The sequence below is a fragment of the Phyllostomus hastatus genome, unplaced genomic scaffold, assembly GCF_019186645.2.
Source record: "Phyllostomus hastatus isolate PE091 unplaced genomic scaffold, TTU_PhHast_1.1 phas_contig_1, whole genome shotgun sequence".
NCBI classification, from domain to species: Eukaryota; Metazoa; Chordata; class Mammalia; order Chiroptera; family Phyllostomidae; genus Phyllostomus; species Phyllostomus hastatus.
Window position 1 is genome coordinate 31,694,939 of NW_025333498.1, and position 15,433 is coordinate 31,710,371.

Genomic DNA, 15,433 nt, shown 5'->3' on the forward strand with positions numbered 1-15,433 from the left:
CTGGCCCTACCCCAGATCCAAATCAGGGTATCTGTGGTGGGACCAGGAATCAGCATTTTTACAAGCTGCTTAAGTGAGTCTTATGAAACACTAAAGTTTGGCAATACACACAGTCCTGGAACTTCCTTTTCTTACATGGTTTCTTTACTCCTGCTCTCATCCATAGCTCTCATAACACTCACTGACTTAACCAGTAGTGGCCACAAATCCCAGTTTTATGGCTGCCTGAAATTTAGTCAAGATCATTTTATTTTCCCTCATGTGACATCTAGAGAAAGAAGGTCCAATTACATCACAAACTTGGATTGGGCAATAAATAGGGATGCTACTTTGCAGACTTCCAGTTTTGCACAAATTATAGGACTATCTTTGGGGAACAAAACAAAACAAAGCTTAACCTTGTCACTAATCTAAACTAACATCCATTTCTTGAGTGTTGCAGAATGACTTATTTAGTGCTTGTACATTGACAAGTGGTAATATTGGTGATTATTTTGGAAGGTATATATTATCTTGGTGGAGACATTGACAAGTTTTCAATGCTTTCTAAAGGCATGTGTATATTACAGATTTCAAAGAAACAAATGTACATCTTTACAACTTGAATATTTGTGTTGCTTCCTTTTCTTAAATGACTTTCCTGAGAAACTACTCTAAAAATATTTTTGTAGTATCCTCTCAATGTAGTGAATGTGGTGAAATACAGAGGATATCGCAAAGAGTATACAATTCTAATCTCTGTCAATCTAACATCAAAGATTATGGGAAGATTAAGGGATTTTTTAATAATAAAATGTAAGAGTCTCAATGGGTCAAAAAGGGGTATGTTTAAAAAAAGTAAGAAAAAGAAGATAAAAAAACATATATAGTAAAATGACAGCAAATGCACAATTATTAACAACCACACCTAAAACAAAACCAAAACCAAAAACAAACTAAGCAAACAACTAGAACAGAAACAGAACCACAGAAATGGAGATCACACGGAGGGTTAGCAATGGAGGAGGAGAGAGGGGGAAAAGGTACAGAGAATAAGTACCATAGATGGTAGGTAGAAAATAGACAGGGGGAGGGCAAGAATAGTATGGGAAATGTAGAAACTAAAGAATTTATGACACATGGACATAAACTAAAGGTGGGGAATGTGGGTGGGAGAGGGTGTGCAGGGTGGAAGGGAATAAAGGGGGGGAAATGGGACAACTGTAATAGCATGATTAATAAAATATATTAAAAAATAAAATAAAAGTAAATGTTTCAAATATTTCTCAAAAGAGGTAATCTGACTGGATGGGACTATTTGTGAATCTCAAATTTTGGAGTCCATTAGTATACATTAGAATCATATGTCGTCTCATTTGAAACATCATTCTTGGACTCCAGTCCCAGGGATTCTGATTCAAAAGATCAGGGATGGGGTCTCGGAATGTGAATTTTCATAAGTGCTTGATATGGGCTAGCTGAGGACCACACTTGGAGAAATACTAAAGGAGGTGATCTTAAAGGTCAATCTGTATTTTAGTTTCCTTGAGTCATTTATTTACATTGAAAGTATTTTCCTGAATCCTTGCCAGGAATATGAACAAAGTAATTTTTTAATGATTCACATACTTATAAACAAGAAAATCTTCATGAAATCTTCTCTGGATTTCTTCTATGATTTCAAATTTGGAAAAAACTTTGATGTTTAAACAAATATTCAGTATCTAGAATGCTATAAGTAATTGTTTGAAAGTGATCCTGTTATGCCAAGAACAATTTGAGGGTCTTAAAAAGTACATACAGAGTGTAGAAATATGTTATACTTACATGGAACATTGCTGAAGGTTCACCCAAAGAAAGAGCAATATAACTCTGAGACTTCCACTGAGATAATTTAAAGTACTGTGCCATAACCTGGGCTGCAATTAAAATCATCTAGGAACTTTAACAAATCACATACATCTAAATTACAACTAAGACTAATTAAAAATGAATTTGTGAGGATTGGGAGGAGGTAATTCTGTTGTTCTACTAAAGCTAAGAGTCATTGGTTAAATTAAAATATATTCATTAATATAATTTCTAGTTTTATATGTCTTTCCTTTATTTCACATATGATTAAGAAAATTTGTTTTGTTTCTGATCTCAGTAAAATGAGATCAGATCAGATCAGGAGAGAGACAACATGAATTGCATTAACAAATATTTATAAATGTGATTTCTGACTTCATGGAACTTACTAATGAACAGAAATAAATAGCCTTCACAACAAGAAGATATCAGCTGCAATTCTCAGGCTTCCACTCACTGACTAAGGTTGAAAGCTGGTAGCCTAGGCTGTTTAAGCTCCTTTTAGACATAATGACTACATTTGATCACAAGAAAATTAGTGGTAACTGGGCCATAGTCATTGGGTCTAAATTTATTGGTTTCCCATAGGCAGAATCAAAAGAATGAACAAATACACTAAATGATTTAAAATTCTACAAATATTTATTAATTATTTAGTATGTAAAACTATAGTTTATTAGTTAGAATGATTTTCACCATAAGTAACAAAATCTAACAATAATAATATGGTGATATATTATCACACAAACTAAAAAAAAAACAAGATGTTTGGTGACTTCTATGTAATTCATTCATTTCATGAAGAGCCTCATTTTTTTTTTGACCTCCTGTGCTGTCTTAAGTATAAACTTTATCCTGAGTCTGGTCCTCCTTGTAGTTTGCAAGGGGAAGTTGGTTTCCTGTGTCAATTCACACTATAGGCCTGCTTTCCAACCAGACAAATCTTTTACAGCAAGTACAGGGTGCAAGTCTTTCTCTTTAGTCTGATTGTGCCAGCTTGGGTCATGTGCCTATCTCTAAATCATCTAGCATTTGTCTCTGAACTCGGAATGAACTCATCTTTTTTACAATAGAAAGAGGTACACGGCCAAACAAAATTAAGCTTCTGAAAGAAAGAAAAAAGAGAGGAGATGGAAGCTGGCTAGTTTACCTAAAGATTTCAGAATGATAAATGATGTTGATTTAAATGAAAAAAGATATTTTTATCTGTCTTCAATAAACATATATTTTTTGCAGGCTCCTGTACCTTTCACAAATAAAACTAATTATGTATAAGTATTAGACAAAGTATTATTAACCAATTCCAAATTACTCACATAAAGAATGACTTGGTATATATCAAGGCAAGATATTTAAAATCATTTAATGCACAAAAAGAAGGGATGCATACCTAACCTCCAAGGGTTATCATGCACTGTTTAGAGTAAACCTGAATTTTCTTTTAAGTTTGAAAAAGAAATCTTTGCACAAAATTGCTTGGGGTGGTCTTTTGCAGTCAGATGAGAGTACCTCTCCTCTTTCTTGAAATGCCTTTTCCAATTCCCAAAACTTTATCACTTAGAACATATTCAAATATTAATTTGAATATATCTCATGTTTTGATTTAGTGTAATGATAAAGAGTTCAGACACCAGAGGCAGGCAGCCTTTGTTTAAATCCTGCCCTGCCTCCATACATTCCTTTATTATTTGTGTGATCTTAAATATGTTAATCAGCCATACTCAGCTTGTTTCTTTATGTACCAGGTGGGGTTAAAAATAGAATGTATTTCACAGGATTATTGAAAATACTAGAACTAGAATTGCACCTGTTATTTGGTAAGGGCTCAACAAGTATTAGTTAATATTATTAATTTTCTAAATAATCTATACAGGTTTATTATAAAAATGATCATGGAAATTATACTGGTATGAATAGTCAGGACTTACTAATTTCTTAATATGTGCTAAGAACTATGTAATTATTTAAATCATGTAAACTGCACATTATGTTCTTATAATAACAACATGAAGCAAATATCATTATCCCCATTTCAGAAGCTAAAGTTTAGAGAGCTCCTCTAGTTCTCACAGCAACTGGATGGCTCAGGCTAGATTTGAGCTCGTAGCAATCTAGCATTAAAGGCCTCTCCTTCTTCCCTGCTTCATAAAGCAAAATCATTTTCTTACCATCTATAGACTTGTGATGGAGTCTTACTGATTTTTACAAGAATCTGAGCTCCATTTTTTCTTCAAAATATTTAAAACACCTTTAAATGAAATAATAGGAAGTAAAGCTATGGGTGAAATGCTGCAAACTTGGCGGCACAGGCCGAATCTGGCCTACAGATGTCTGTGTTGGGCTTCTACCATGTTTACATTTTTCTGAAGTAATTGCCAACATTTAGAACTGGAAGATTTTATGTAATGATAAAGATTTCTGGCTTGTATTCAAGTTCTGAAAGTTCTGACAACTCTGGTTCATGTGCTCCTGTAAAAACCATTGAACTGCACCTAAATAGGACCAGCCTCCTTTGAGATTGGGCGTACAATCTAGTTTGATCACTCCCTCTTGTTCAATCACTTATTTTATTTTATTTATATTTTTAAATATTTTATTTATTCATTTTAGAGAGGGGAAAGGAGGGAGAAAGAGAGGGAAAGAAACATCAATGTGTGGTTGCCTCTTGCGGCCCCCCCACTGGGGATCTGGCCCATAACCCAGGCATGTGCTCTGACTGGGAATCGCACCAGCAATGTCTTGGTTCGCAGGCTGGCACTCAATCCACTGAGCCACATCAGCCAGGGCTCAATCACTTATTTTAGTTATCAAACTCCCCCTGGAGGCATTTTAATTTGTGATTTGCTGTAGGCAGTAAAAGTGTCCCCCCCCGCCCCCAGTATGGTTTATTTCTCTTGGAGGAAAATAATTGAATTAAATGGTTGTCACCAAAAGTCAATTCCCCAACTTTGATATGAGAGCTGATGTACCACTCAGAAATTTGAGTCTCAGAAAAGATCTTCAAAAGGTAATACTGCCATGCCCTCTGTTTGCCTAATAAAGGATTTTCTGATTCTGGGTTAAACAAGGATAAACAACAAACCTTAGAAACATGTCCCTAAAACAGCACATTTCATTGACGTCAGATCAGGTTTTCAAGCCATTAGGTCCTTGATTCAGCTGGTATTTAAGATCTTATCTCATGAATCATTCACAGAGAGAAGGAAAGAGCCTGTGGAATGTCTTCCTCTGGGGCAGGCATACAGATGAGATGTGGTATTGGAGAGTGTCCAAAACTCAGATTTCCAGAGAGCTTGGCAAGAATGTAGAAAGAGGGATTAAGAAGTAGGAGGTTCTTTTAAAGCTTAAAGCATCTGTGCCAATGGGACAAAAACACCATTACTTTTATATTTGTGATCCCTAAACTAAGGAAGTTCTGTGGTTGTTTATTCTGGAAACATAGGTGTTCCTCCATTTAGAGAAATTTCAAAATTCAAGAATCCACATTTACCAAAAGGGATTGCAGATTTAGATCACAGAATACTGTCCTTTACTGAATGATTTCTTTCTATAGACTTTTTTTCTTAGTAATAATCTTCCCTGGGACATTTATGCCATAGCTGTAGTTATAAAAATTATAAGCAGATGAGAAAATGAGGACTTAGAGAAGTTGCCAAGTTTTCACAGTCTCCCTAGGTTTATCTGATTGGAGAGCACAAATCAAGCACTATGTCTTATTCTGCTACATTTCAGTCCCCCTCACTGTCAGTGCACTATATTTTCACAAAATAAGTTCACCAAAATTTAGGATTTGTAGTTAAGATTCTGAATATGCATTCTGTGAAGCCCAGTAAATGCTGTTCTATGTAGTATAGATTTTTTACTTAAAAACAAAGAAGAAGATACTTGAGAATTATTAGTAGTCACATGTTGGCATCTTTAGTCACTGAATTGTTGGAAAATCATTCAAATGAATAGCAGATGTGGAAAGGAAAATAACAATAAAGCTTCTGTAAATGGAAAAATCCACACTATCTTTCAAACATTTTCCAGAAGACTGAACTTTTGTACAGTCTTTGCTCTTTTAAAATGTGCTCATTTGTTTGGATACTTATTCATAATGAGATAAGTGATATTCATGCCAATGTATGAGTATCATTTTGAATCCAGGAAAATAAAACAAAAGGGAAATTTCACATGAGATAGTCTTTCAGTTTCTATCTACTACTGAAGTATCTTCTATAAAGATCATCTCTGGAAGGAAAAAAATACCTTTAGTAGTTGCCTACTTTATAATATAAAATAGTCAATTGCTTCAGAAGTTTGAGGAGGCACAGATGCATGTAAATGCTTAATCAAATTATGGCTTGATGTAAAATGAAAACTGTTTGGATTGTTTATTCTTAAATTTAAAAAGTTATTTTAAAACACTATTTTTAGAAACTTATTTGGTAAAGGGGTCAGGGCTTATGAGTACAAATTCTTTCAGATATGGCCACTGAATGGTGATCACTTTTATTCTTGAGGAGTAGGAGGTAAACAGAGAATAAAAAGCATGAGTTGATGGTAGATAATTCTCTGTGTTCCACCAGCAGCAATAATTTCCATAGCCATATTTAAATTGCTGCATCATATTTGCCAAACATCCAACCATGGACAATGGACAATTTCATATATTTAAATTTTGCTTTTTGATTCATGGAGACAAACAGTCAGCACCTTGATGCAAGGACAGAAGCTCTCCATTAAAACCAGCAGCATACCAGGAAGGGGTTTTCATTTTTATTTATTCATTTGGCTGAAAGTGAAAAGACTTATAATAAAGAAATCAGGACTTCTGTCAAGATGGAGGCATAGGTAGATGTGCTTTGCCTCCTTGCACAACCACATACAAGAATTAGAATTAAATCTCAAAACAAATGACACCCAGAACTGTCAGAAAATTGAACTGTATGGAAATCCAACAATGAAGGATTTAAAGAAGTCACATTCATCCAGATGGGCAGGAGGGATGGAGACATGGAGTCTGAGCAGAGAAGTGAGGAGACATGGTGTGGTGCAGAGAGGTGATGGTGGCAACAGAATGGGCCGAGCAGTCCCACATTCATGTGAGGTAGATAAAAATTGGGAGGGATACCTTAGGAGTGAGCGATCTCAGCCTCAAGCTAGACTGCACAGCCCAGGTACCAGGTCAGAAGATAAGTCCCTATAACTTTTGGCTATAAAAAGCAGTGGAGGTTGGGATGACAGAAGAAACTGCTAGATTTTCAGGAGACTCTGCTTAAAGGGCTCCCACAGTCTTAGAACATACACAAGCCCACTCAATCTAGGACTCAGCACCAGGGCAAAAGCTGGTAGGGTGCCAGTTGCACATGGGGAATGAGTGAAGTGATTGGCAAAGGGCAAGTGCTGGGCAAACACCCAGAAGCCAGGCAGTGGCACAGTCCCCTCTCCCCCGCTGCTCTGAGCTCTCTTCCCATGCAGAGCCACAAAGTGATGAAATGGGTTGCCTCATCCTGGCGATTACCTAAGGCTCTGCCTCACACAATTTACAGGTGCATTTCTACAATAGGCTATGCTACTAAGATAGGGAGTCAAAGCAGCTTTACCTAATAGTTCTACCTAATACACAGAAACAAACACAGGGAGGCTGCCAAATTGGAGAGACAAAGAAATGTGGACCAAATGAAAGAACAGAACAAAACCCCAGAAAAGAACTAAATGAAACAGAGATAACTAACCTATCAGAGGCAGAGCTCAAAACACTGGTGATCAGGATGCTCAAAGAACCCATTGAGCACAGCAACAACATAAAGGGAGAAATGAAGGTTATACTAAGCAAAAGAAAGGAAAAAATCTACAGGGACCCTACAGTGAAGGGAAGGAAGACAAGATTCAAATAAAAGATTTGGAACACAAGGAAGAAATAAACATTTAACCAGAATAAAATGAAGAAAGAAGAATAAGAAAAAAAGATAGCATAAAAAGAATCTGGGAAATTGCCAGTCATACCAACATCTGAATCATAGGGATGCCAGAAAGAGAAGAGGAAGAACAAGAAATTGAAAAGTTATTTGAAAAAATAATGAAAGGAAACTTCCCTAATTTGGTGAAGGAAATAGACATACAGGTCCAGGAAGCACAGAGAATCCCAAACAAGGTGGACTCAAAGAAGACCACACCAAGACACATCATAATTAAAATACCAAAGGTTAAAGATAAAGAGAGAATCTTAAAAGCAGCAAGAGTGACTAGCAAGAAGTATTCAAAGTGATGAAAAGCAAGGACCTACAACCAAGATTATTCTATCCAGCAAAGCTATCATTTAGAATGGAAGGGCAGATAAAGTGCTTTCCACACAAGGTAAAGGTGAAGGAGTTCATCATCACCAAGCCCTTATTACATAAAATGTTAAAGGAAATTATTTAGGGAAAAGAAGATCAAAACTATGAATATTAAAAAGGCAACAAATTCACAACTATTAACAACTGAATCTAAACAAACAAACAAGCAAACAAACTAAGCAAACAACTAGAACAGGAACAGAATCATAGGTATGGAGATCACTTGGAGGGTTTATCAGATGGGAAGGGGGAGGGGAAAATGGGGGAAAGGTATGAGAATTATAAAACATAATTTGTAGGTACAAAATAGACAATGGGTTGTTAAGAATAGTATAGGAACCTGGCTGGCGTAGCTCAGTGGATTGAGCTTGGGCTGTGAACCAAAGTGTCACAGGTTCGATTCCCAGTCAGGGTACATGCCTGGGTTGCAGGCCATGACCCCCAGCAACCACACATTGATGTTTCTCTCTCTCTCTCTCGTTCCCTTGCCTCTCTAAAAATAAATAATAAAATAAAATAAAATCTTAAAAAAAAAGAATAGTATAGGAAATGATGAAGCCAAAGATCTTATTTGCATGACCCATGGACATTAACTAAGGGGGCAATTGCTGGAGTGAATGTGGGTACTAGGCAGAGTGTGGTAAAGCGGGAAAAATTAGGACAACTGTAATAACATAATCAATAAAATATACTAAAAAATGAAATCAAGTAGAGTAAATGTAAATAATTTCATCAGCAAATTATAAATATAGGATATTTTAAAATTTCAGACAACATATTAAAAATAAATTGTAAATAATATTATAAATAAATTTAAAATTTGTTTCTAAATAAAAATATTTAACCTCTGGATTAGCACAGATAACCTTTCTTACATTGGTTATTATGCAGGCATAATTGCATAAACTGTGCACTTAGGAATATTTTCATTATTTGTTTTATGTGGCATGCATGTTTTATGTTGATTCACACTATTGGTTGTAACTCCCACACTGCCTCTGTGATTATCCATGTCCTTCTTATCCCAATAGATTTGTAACAATCTTGAGGCAACTGATTCCTTGAAAAACACTCTCAGATTTCTATTTTCTCCTTCTTTTTTCTCAGCTTTCACCACTAAAATATACTCAGGCTAGCATGCTGAATTATAAAGTCAAAGAATCTAGTCACTCTTATGACAATAGCCAGCTAAGTGAGTGCACCTAACCTAGACTAGCCTGAGAAATTAGATCTGCTGACCTAAAGGCTTGTAAGCTGAGTAAATGCTTATTATTTTAAATCACTGAGTTTTAGGGTTGTTGTATCATACAGCATTATTACACAGCAGAGTGAAATACTTTATTTTTATCTATGGGTTGAATCCAAGAAGAAATATTTATAATAAAGATATCAAAAAATAGATGTAAATAGCTTTGTTCATTGCAATTGATACATAAGGAGTTTTTTTAAAGTTTCAGTCATGGAAAATATACAATTAGATGGCATCTGAATTCTAATTATTAAAAGGAAATATTTGATTAGTTGACTAGCAAAGATCAATGAACTATTTATTTCTTTATCAGATAGATTGTTATATATACATGATACATTTCTTGGCTATGTAGGCATGTTTTATTTCATTTTTTTATAAATGTGGCATGAATATGTTTTATATTGTTCATGCTATTCTTTGTGTGTGTCTTTCTTCACTTTATAGTAGAGCTCTCCACAATTGGACTGATGTGAAAATTGGAACATCTTTAAAATTCCTGACATAAAATCAAGGAGAAAGCAATCAAAAAAAATATGTAGAGGTAAAACAAAATTTAGGTTTTATATCAAAACATTTATATCAGCAAACTGTTGTGATAAGGATTTACCCAGATGGGCAAGTATCAATCCTATTGAAAATGCAGTTTATTTGATTATTTCCACTCAAATAACATATCACAAATCAACAGTCTATTTTGAAAGGAACATGATGTAATTTGAGCCATATCTTAGTCTTCCAGAAAATGTAAATTGTCAACTGTGAGGTGCTTTGAAAATGGGTGAATAACATTAAATCTTATTGGATTAAATATTTATCTTTAAACTGAGGAAATTATAGACCTTTTTTAAGAGATACCATGATTTCATTCTATTACTGTAGCTGGTCTCAGTGCAGAGATCTGGATAAGCTTGTACTTAAAAGAATAATTTTTTAGAGTAGTTTTAGGCTCACAGCAAAATTCAGAGAAAGGTGCAGATTTCCCAATATATGCAGATCCTCCCTCGTTAACAACATGCCCACCAGAGTGGTCATTTGTTACAGTTGATGGACCTACATTGACACATTGGAATCAGAGGTAGTCTAATAGTTTACATTAGCATTTAGAAAGTCTAATAGTTTACATTAGCATTCATTCAGTATTGTACATTCTATGGGTTTGGACAAATGTATAATGACATACATCCATCATTACAGTATCATACAGAATATTTTCACTGCCTTGAAAGTCTGTGCTTCAACTAGGAATCCCTCCCCACTCCAGACCCTGGCAATTATTAATATGTTTACTATTTCCATTGTTTTGCCTTTTCCATAATGATACATAGTTGAAATTATACAGTATTTTTAGATTGGCTTGTTTCACTTAGTAATGTACATTTAAGGTCTTCCATGTCTTTTCATGGCTAGAGAGCTCATTTCTTTCTAGCACCTAATTATATTCCATTATTTGGATGTACCACAGTTTATTTATTCATTCATCTACTGAAGAACATCTTTCATACCTCCAAATGTTGCCAATTATGAAAAAGCCACTTTGAACATCTGTGTGCAGGTATTTGGGCAGACATAAATACCAAGGAGCATGATTGCTGAATTACATGGTAAGAGCATATTTGGTTTTGAAAGAAGATACCAAACTTTCAAGAATGAAAGTTTCTTTCAAGGAATGAGAGTTTCTGTTGTTCCACTTCCTCATTTGCATTTGGTGTGTTTGGTTTGTTTGCATTTGGTTTGGTCAGTATTTTGGATTTTGACTATTCTAACAGGCATGTAACAGTATCTCATTGTTGTTTTAATTTGCATATGATTTGGAGCATCTTTTCACATGTTTACTTGCCCTAAGTATACCTTTTTTTGGTTAGGTGTCTGTTAAGATATTTGGCCATTTTAAAATCAGAATGTTCATTTTTTTATTGTTAAACTTTGAGAGTTCTTTGTGTATTTTGGATAAAGTCCTTTATCAGGTGTGTCTTTTTAGCATTTTCTCCCAATCTGTGGCTTGTCTTCTCATTTTTTTGACATAATCTTTCTCAGGGAAGTTTTTAATGTTAATGGAGCCTGTCTTATTAATTTTTCTTTCATGAATATTGCCTTCACATCCTACAGCATCCACTTGTCAATTTGGAAAAGATTTTCTACTACAGTCCCACATTAGTACAGGACTCTATTGAAAATGACCCTGCAGACTTTGATTTGCCCTTTTCAGTGACTGACAACTCAGACTTCATGAGGCAGTCCTTAATTTTTATTTATTGGGAGGTTCCTATTTTGTGTTTATTCATAATCTGATTCTATTTCTCACCAGAATACAACATAAGATGCGTCTGTTTCTTCTTCAATGTAATCACTAGTCAAGATGATTCAATGTAATCAATAGTCAAGATGATTCTCATTTTCTTTTCTTTCACTTTTTTTTTCTTTTTTTTTCATCCTCAACCCAGGACATGCTTATTGATTTGATAGAGGAATGGAGAAAGAGAGGAAGAGAAAAACTGATGTGAGAGAGAAACATTTGGTTGCCTTTTGTATGCAGCCCAACTGGGACTGAACTTGTAACCCAGGCATATGCCCCTGTTAGAAAGTGAACCCATGACCTTTCAGTTTGCAGAATGATGACCAACCAACTGAGCCACAGTGGCCACGTCAAGGTGATGCTTATATCATCAAGTAAGTCCTTTTATTTCATTTCACGTAATGAGGTTCCTCTATCCTTCATTATCAGAGTCAGTCTCACTGTGGACACTGTTTTGACATATTCTTAAAATGAACTAAAGGAAAGAATCTAAGTGTCATTTAATCATTGTTGAACACTGGGACTACTGCTTCTCTTCATGTAGCCTATTTCATCGATTCATTGGTATTTCTCAAATTGATTTAGCCTTTTTGTCAGAATACAATGAGAAAATAAAAAACTACCTTAGATATTTTAAACAGAAAATTTTTAATACAAATAATTAGTTATACTAGTAATGGTCAAGTTAAGTAAATGAGAGTAACCATTTGTGCATCTATAGGGCTTCGGTTATGAAAACAGGAGGTAGTGTAACATAGTTCAAGGTCTGAGTTCACCCAGCAGAAGGTGGGGACACTATGGGAGGGACTTTCCAGCAGGACCTGGAGCCATAGAAGAAAAATGTGCTCTGCTGGAGATGTCACTTATAACAGAGAGGATCAGGGAGATGGAGAAAGAAAGAAGATGAAGATGAAGAAGAAGAAGAAGCAACACCCTCACTTGTCCTATCTTTGCACAACCTTTAGTTTAGGTACAAAGAATGTCCAGAGAGTGATTACAGAAGAAAATCAGAGTTTACTTTTAGACATCCAAATTTGAAGAGCCTGTGGATTATCCAAAGGAAGATATCTGATAAATATTTTATAGATAGGGAAATGTGGGCTGGAGCTATATCTTTGTGAATCATTATTATATTAATTGCAATTGAAGATATAGAGTGTATAAGATCAAGGAATTCCATAGAATAAAAAATAAGAATTGAGGGCAAAAGATGAAATCAAAGGAACCCCAATGTAAGAATGCACAAAGGAAGAAGAGCCTATAGAGGAGGCCAAGAAGGGGGAGCCAAGGAAGCATACGAAAAACTAGGAGAATGTGACAGTATGAGATGGAGATGAATTAGAAAAAAACTGTTAAAAGTATCCATTGGTTTTCATTTTGGTTATGGCTAGGAAGTCAGTGAAGATATGGAAAGGAAGATCAATTACAGCTTACTGAATCATGGAAAGAAAGGAAAGTGGCACATGAGTGTAGACAACTCATGTAAGAAACTTGACTGTGATTAAAAAGAAAAATATATCTAGTAGCTATTGGTTAGTATGTAGTAACGAACTAGATGTCAGAATAAATGCTGTAAGTTCTGATATAAAGAACAATTCCAGACCTCTCCCTGTGTACTTCTTCATCTGGGCATTCATCTGTATCCTTTCTCATATTGTTTATTATTTAATGCCCTGATAAACGTGCATCTTTGCATTCTGTGAGCTGTTATAACAAATGAATGAACCCAAGGACAGGGTTATGGGAACTTCCAATTTGTAGCCACTCAGACAGAAGGTATGAGGAACCTGAGAACCTGCCATTGAGATTGGCATTTGAAGTTGGGGGACAGAACCTTAACCTCTAGGGTCCTCAGTAACTTCCATGTCAGTGTCGGAATTGCATGGTGTGGGTGAGCCCACACATCAGAAGTACTGTGGGTGTGAGAGTAAAAGAAGGAAACTAATTTTTCTCTAATATCTAATAACAAATTCTTCTCAATACAGAAAGTACTACTATTTGAATTTTACATGAATTAGAGCAAAGCCTACCCAGAGGGTGTGTGTAGTATATGTGCATCTGTATCTATGTCTGTATGTCTACATCTTCACCTGTACCAATATATCTGCGTGTGTATCTGTATCTGTATCTATATCTATTATCTATCTATATGTACACCTATACCTATCTATCTTTCTCTCTGTCTATATATATACAGGGTCCAGCACAAAATCTTTTATTACAAAATCATAAGCATGTAATTCTGTACCATGACAATGTCACTCTCAAACACACCATATGACATTTTGGGTGAAATGTTCAAATTAAAACTATAAATTATTACACCCATATTATTATCCTCAACCACACTCAAGCAAGCCTTACCTCTGCCAGACCCTGTATATATAACGCTAAAAACTGAAACCAGTGAAACCAGATTTAGTGACAGAAACAGCTCACCATGGTATTGGGTCTTTCAGATTCATGACTATACACTTAATCTTTATGTCTTCTCTCCTAAATCAAGCCTTTATGTGCTAACTGCAACATTCTCTCCATTCTCGTCTCTGGCTTCCTCGAATCAAGTCTCTCACTTCCTACCTAGCCCACACATTTACATGATGAATCTACCATAAACTCCACTTTGATCATATCACTCCCTTGTTCAAACAATAAAGTATCTCCTACTACATCCAATAGCTCTTTGGCTATTCATTTTATTTATTAAAATAAAAAGTACAATAGTTCAGTACATTTGGGAAACACTGAATTTTCCTCTTGCTTTATTTCTTAGAAAAGGAACCTCTATTTGCATGGCATAGAGCAGTAATGTTTTATAGAAAAATTCATTTGGGAAATCTTACCATGATGCAGGCACAGACAAATATTCACTTTAGGGAACATTCCCTGATCACAGAAAACCTGATAAGAAATAGAATGGCACAGGGTGGTAACACAAATAAAACCTAGAATAAATTCTCTGGAACGATGCTGTACATGGAGACCCATATTCCTGTTTGCAGTGCTACCATTCTTAATTCATGACTTGCCTATTGTAATTATCTAAGCAGATTTAGTTTTGATTTTCTTTAATATTTTCTATTTTTCTTGGGTGCTTTCACAATGACTTCCAAAGCCTTATTTATATTGCTAAATTAATGGCTTGTGTAAGGAAATGGGACCTAGCAGTGAAAGAAGAAAGTAAGCACTCAAAAATGAGTCCATAAATGAATTTCAGAATAATGTTTGCTGACAAAATGGTGTTGTGATTTTCCTTTCTCCTAGTTTTCTGTTCATAGATAACCATGCCATACATTTGTTTTGTGGTCTTTACTTTGTCTTTTATAGGGTCTGATAAGCAATTTGAAGTCTGAAAATAAAGATCGACTTTTTGCATTTCCAGGGTGATATTAGGACTTTGTGGTTATTTGCACAGTTCCACTTAAAGATCACAATCATAGGTACATTGATGAATAAAAATGTGTTTTCTCTGTGCCTATGGAGATAAAGTAAACTTGCAAGTTCTGAATAGTAGAGTTGCAGCGAAGGACATCACACAATTTTGGCCTTTAAGTACAATTATGTATGAATGCAAATGCATTTTTCTAATACGGGGAAACGTGCAATTACATGGACACGCGGATGTGGTGTGGTCTGATACTTAAGCATGCCCAAGTACAATGGACAGAAAAGTGCCCCCCAAAGATGTCTATACTCTAATCTCCAGAACCTGTGAATATGTTGCCTTACAAAGAA